The following is a 6,425-nucleotide window of genomic DNA, read 5'->3' on the forward strand; positions in this document are numbered from 1 at the left end:
TTGCCAAAGTTTAATCCGGAAAGGTTAATGCATTTTCAAACACAGAAAACCATTTCACAAATGTAATTTTATGGGTTTTGACTTATGGTTCACAACAACGACATCAACATTCTTCATAGAACATGAGTACTCCTCAATCAATACCATGAAAACGTATTTGCTAAGGCAGATGTTTTTTATATTATGATTTTTTTCAGGAAATTTCCTTAGCCAGGTCACTAACTATTTACTCCACACATTTCTTCCCTTTCCAGATAGACACTGAATGCCTCCAATGGATAATACACCACCAAATGTTATTGCGTACAGAAGAATATGGCAATCTTCATGACATAATGAACCTAAATGATCAGGTTGTTGCTTCAAATATTGGATGTTCTGTCATTCTCCCATCATCATACACTGGAGGCCCCAGCACATGCTCTCACTTATGTCCACCACTGTGGCTGTCCAGATTTTTTCATCACCTTCATTTGTAATCTAAAATGGGTTGACATCCAGTTTCATTTACTTCATGGTCAAAATCCTCCAGATAGGCATGATATCATATTTAGAGTGTTTCATCTGAAGCTAATAAAAATGATGGATGTTATAAAACACGGATATATTTTTGGACCATCAAGCTCTTTCATGTACACTGTAGAATGGCAGAAGAAGGTCTTGGTCACTAGTCATTGCTTCTGTGAGGCCCAAAGTTCAGAGATCATGCTTCATTACCTCACCCCATGTTGTCCCAAGCCTACCTCTACCACAGGTTCCCTCCACAGTTTGGCACTTCTTTATACAGCTGTCCTTGTTCATATGCATCACATGACCATACCAATACATTTGTCTCTCTTGCACACCAGATCTAATGCCTCTTATGCCTAACTTTTCTTTCAAGATGCTTACACAAGATTCACACTGACATTGCCCACCCTCTGAAGCATACTGGCTTTATTTCTTTGAAGCCTACGCGTGTCCTCAGCTGTCACATCCCTTGTTTCACTGCCATGTAGCATAGCTGTTTGCACATAGGCATCATACAATCTACCTTCACTCTGAGAGAGAGGCCCTTTGTTGCCAGTAGAGGCAGGAGCTCTCTAAACTTTGCCCTGCCTAATCTTATTCTGACATCTATGCTCTCAGAGCTTCCATCTCCACAACTAACTTGAATATTTTATCCAGTCATAGAGACCATGCCAAAGGGGACACTGGAGTTTGATGCAAGCCTGCAGCTCATTGGTTCCCTGTCAAACCATCTGACCCATGGAAAGCAGACATCAAATGATAGTGATGATGATGATATATCATATGTATGTATGTACGTATGTATGTATGTTTGTATGTATGTATATATGTATGTATGTATGTATGTATCTATCTATCTAACTATGACTGGCTTCTTTCAATTTCCATCTACCAACAAAATTCACACACAAGGCTTTGGTCATTGCAGTACTATTGTAGGTACCACACAGAAGTACTGAACTCAGAAACAAGATTTTGGGAAGCAAACTTCTCACCATACTGCCATGCTTTATAAACCTGTCCAACCCACTGTGACATGTAGACTAAGATATAAAAGTAGATTGAAATGATGATGATGATATTGACAACGACGATGATGATGATGATGAGGACGATAATGTTGAGGGACTTCAGCTAATTATTTTGAGGCTGAATGAGTTAAAATATTTGATTTTTTTTTCTGGAATACAGCAGGAAATAATCCGAAGACTTTAGTGATAAGTATTCGTACTACTACTACTACTACTACTACTACTACTACTACTACTATAATTAGTAATAATGACAATGATAACAGCAACATCACCACCACCACCACTAACAACAACAACAACTGCAGCATTTTACTAGATTAAAGTTTCAATTTTTGTGACCAATTCCGTATGCAAAGCTTGAATTCTATGTTCGAAAGACTCAAATTGAAATTTATAACTTAGATAATTCTGCCTTGATGTATTTTCTATAGAAACTATTCTGACAAACGCCTAAATTATTCACATCTAACTTCTACTCTACAACTCAGCTAAAACCATGAAAAGCCCATCCCAGATATTTGCAACATAATTAGCATTTCTTCGGTAACTGCTACTATTACTGTTTCATATTATTATTATTATTATTATTATTGTTGTTGTTGTTATTGTTATTGTTGTTGTTGCTGTTGTTGTTTTCATTATACTGTTGTAATCAAATTTCAGTGTAAATGACTAAAAACCACAGTTTCAGTTATCTAATATTAGATGTAGTACTTCAGTACTAATTTCTCCTTTAGATTTACGCTCACATTTCAGTCTGTTCCAATAAACTGCAAGTGATTAAAGCCGAGATGTTAACATAACCATAAAATATACATACCTGTAATAATCAGGAAACAAATAACTAACTGACAATGGATGTTTTTATCCTTCCAGCAATTTGTTTTCCCCCTCTCCCTGCCCACCAATGCAACCACCAACACCCACACCTCCACTGCCGGCACTCTCACCTCCACCACCATTGCCACCACCACCACCGCTGCCACCACCACCGTCGCCTCCATCACCACCACCACTGCCGCCACCACTACCACCACCAAGCAGTAATAATCTTATTATCTTCAAGGGGCTTGCAGCATGTTTTATATATATATATATATATATATATATATATATATATACATATATATATATACATATATATACATATCAGAACGCCATGATAGATCGTTAGCTCCTACACGCATTTTTTTCTCTCCTTGTTTTTTTCTGTGTATCTTTCTGTCAAAGAGCATAGGCTCGAAACGTAAAAGACGTTTTCTATTCCTGAGCGCTATACTAATACATTTTTGTTTGTACTCCACCTGCCTTCGTCTTTTGTTTATTTTCGTAAACTTTCCCTTTATATATACATCATCATCATCATCATCATCATCATTTAACGTCCGCTTTCCATGCTAGCATGGGTTGGACGGTTCAACTGGGGTCTGGGGAGCCCGAAAGCTGCACCAGTCCAGTCAGATCTGGCAGTGTTTCTACAGCTGGATGCCCTTCCTAACGCCAACCACTCCGAGAGTGTAGTGGGTGATTTTATGTGCCACCGACACAGGTGCCAGACGAGGCTGACAAACGGCCACGCTCGGATGGTGTTTTTTATGTGCCACCGACACAGGTGCCAGACGAGGCTGGCAGACGGCCACGCTCGGATGGTGTTTTTATGTGCCACCGACACAGGTGCCAGACGAGGCTGGCAGACGGCCACGCTCGGATGGTGTTTTTATGTGCCACCGACACAGGTGCCAGATGAGGCTGGCAAACGGCCACGATCGGATGGTGCTTGTTACGTGCCCACAGCACGGAGGCCAGTCGATGCGGTACTGGCTACGGCCACGTTCGGATGGTTTTCTTATGTGCCACGTGCCACCGGCACTGGTACCACAAAGATACAAATTCCATTGATGTTCATCTATTTTGATTTGTTTTGATTTGATTTTCACTTGCCTCAACAGGTCTTCACAAGTGTCACAAGAAGGAAGGTATGCACAGGTGGACTGACTACGTCCCAGGTAGGGGCCATGGGTTATGGCCTGACTAGTCTTGCCGGGTCTTTGGATGGTGTTTTTATGTGCCACCGACACAGGTGCTAGATGAGGCTGGCGAACGGCCACGATCGGATGGTGTTTGTCATGTGCCCACCGCACTGACTACGGCACTGATGGATTTCTTGTGTGCCACAGGCACTGGTACCACAAGATACAAATTCCATTGATGTTCATCTATTTTGTCTATTTTGATTTGATTTTCACTTGCCTCAACCGGTCTTCACAAGTGTCACAAGAAGGAAGGAAGGTATGCACAGGTGGACTGACTAGTCTTGCCGGGTCTTCAGAAGGTGTTTTTTATGTGCCACCGACACAGGTGCCAGATGAGGCTGGCGAACGGCCATGATCGGATGGTGTTTGTTACGTGCCCACAGCACGGAGGCCGGTCGATGCGGAACTGGCTACGGCCACGTTCGGATGGTTCTCATGTGTGCCACCGGCACTGGTACCACAAAGTGTGTGCCACCGGCACTGGTACCACAAAGATACAGATTCCATTGATGTTCATCTATTTTGATTTGTTTTGATTTGATTTTCACTTGCCTCAACAGGTCTTCACAAGTGTCACAAGAAGGAAGGTATGCACAGGTGGACTGACTACGTCCCAGGTAGGGGCCATGGGTTATGGCCTGACTAGTCTTGCCGGGTCTTCGGATGGTGTTTTTATGTGCCACCGACACAGGTGCTAGATGAGGCTGGCGAACGGCCACGATCGGATGGTGTTTGTCATGTGCCCACAGAATGGAGGCCAGTCGATGCGGTACTGGCTACGGCCACTTTCGGATGGTTTTCTCTTGTGTGCCACCGGCACTGGTACCACAAAGATACAAATTCCATTGATGTTCATCTATTTTGATTTGTTTTGATTTGATTTTGATTTTGATTTTCACTTGCCTCAACAGGCCTTTGATTTTCACTTGCCTCAACAGGCCTTCACAAGTATCACAAGGAGGAAGGTATGCACAGGTGGACTGACTACGTCCCAGGTAGGGGCCATGGTTTATGGCCTGACTAGTCTTGCCGGGTCTTCGGAAGGTGTTTTTATGTGCCACCGACACAGGTGCTAGATGAGGCTGGCGAACGGCCACGTGCCCACAGCACGATGGCCAGTGATGCGGTACTGACTACGGCCATGTTCGGATGGACTCTTGTGTGCCACCGGCACTGGTACCACAAGCGGTACTGACTACTTTTTATGTGCCACCGACACAGGTGCTAGATGAGGCTGGCGAACGGCCACGACCGGATGGTGTTTGTTATGTGCCCACAGCACGATGGCCAGTGATGCGGTACTGACTACGGCCACGATCGGATGGATTCTTGTGTGCCACCGCACTGGTACCACAAGCGGTACTGACTACGGCCACGTTCGGATGGATTCTTGTGTGCCACCGGCACTGGTACCACAAGCGGTACTGACTACGGCCACGTTCGGATGGATTCTTGTGTGCCACTGGCACTGGTACCACAAGGATACAAATTCCATTGATGTTCATCTATTTTGATTGTTTTGATTTGATTGATTTTCACTTGCCTCAGCAGGTCTTCACAAGTCGGAAGGTATGTACAGGTGGACTGACTACGTCCCAGGTAGGGCCCACGGGTTATGACCTGACTAGTCTTGCCGGGTCTTCGGATGGTGTTTTTATGTGCCACCATGTTCCCACAGCACGGAGGCCAGTCGAAGCGGTACTGGCTACGGCCACGTTCGGATGGTTTTCTTGTGTGCCACAGGCACTGGTACCACAAAGATACAAATTCCATTGATGTTCATCTATTTTTATTGATTTTCACTTGCCTCAGCAGGTCTTCACAAGTGTCCCAAGAAGGAAGGTATGCACAGGTGGATCGACTACGTCCCAGGATATGGCCTGACTAGTCCTGCCGGGTCCTCTCATGCACAGCACACTTCCATAGGACTCGGTCTTCAGTCATTTCCTTGGTGAGACCTAAAGTTCGAAGGTCGTGCTTCACCACCTCGTCCCAGGTTTTCCTGGGTCTACCTCTTCCACAGGTTCCCTCAACTGCTAGGTTGTAGCACTTTTGCACACAACTATCTTCAGCCATTCTCGTCACATGGCCATACCAGCGCAGCCGTCTCTCTTGCACACCACAACTGACACTTCTTAGGTTCAACTTTTCTCTCAAAGTACTTACACTCTGACGATTATGAACACTGACATTACACATCCATCGGAGCATACTGGCTTCATTTCTTGCAAGCTTACGCATATCCTCAGCTGTCACGGCCCATGTTTCACTACCATGTAGCATGGCTGTACGTACACACGCATCATATAGTCTGCCTTTTACTCTTAGCGAGAGACCTTTTGTCACCAGCAGGGGTAAGAGCTCTCTAAACTTTGCCCAGGCTATTCTTACTCTAGCAGTTACACTTTCAGCACACCCACCCCCGCTACTGACTTGGTCTCCTAGGTAGCGGAAGCTATCAACTACTTCTAGTTTGTCTCCCTGGAACGTGGTAGAAGTTGGACTCTGCACATTTCCAGTGTTTATTTCTCCTGAGCATCTGCCACAGACAAAAACTATTTTCTTAGTTAGCCTTCCTTTGACATTGCTGCACCTCTTATGTGTCCATAGCTTACACTTGGTGCACACATATATATATATATGTATGTATATATATATATATATATATATATATATATATATATATATATATATATATACATTATTTACATTTGATGGATATTTGTCCTCATCTTGTTTGTTGTTAACACAATGTTTCAGCTGATATACGATCCAGCCTTCATCAGGTGTCTTGGGAAATTTCGAAACTATAATGAGTTTCTCCTACAGAGAATGCTTCCAGTTACTA

At 43.8% G+C, this 6,425-nt stretch overlaps 1 long non-coding RNA gene across 1 annotated transcript; it reads right to left on the reverse strand.

Moving 5' to 3' along the window:
• Nucleotides 1–983: 983 nt before the first annotated feature.
• Nucleotides 984–6,030, reverse strand: LOC118765560. The gene is made up of 3 exons (XR_005001422.1): nucleotides 5,994–6,030; nucleotides 5,641–5,643; nucleotides 984–1,130 (listed from the first exon to the last, which is right to left on the reverse strand). It is a non-coding gene; the product is annotated as an uncharacterized LOC118765560 (long non-coding RNA).
• Between the last annotated feature and the right edge of the window lie 395 nt (nucleotides 6,031–6,425).

Source organism: Octopus sinensis, linkage group LG12, assembly GCF_006345805.1.
Source record: "Octopus sinensis linkage group LG12, ASM634580v1, whole genome shotgun sequence".
Taxonomy (NCBI): domain Eukaryota; kingdom Metazoa; phylum Mollusca; class Cephalopoda; order Octopoda; family Octopodidae; genus Octopus; species Octopus sinensis.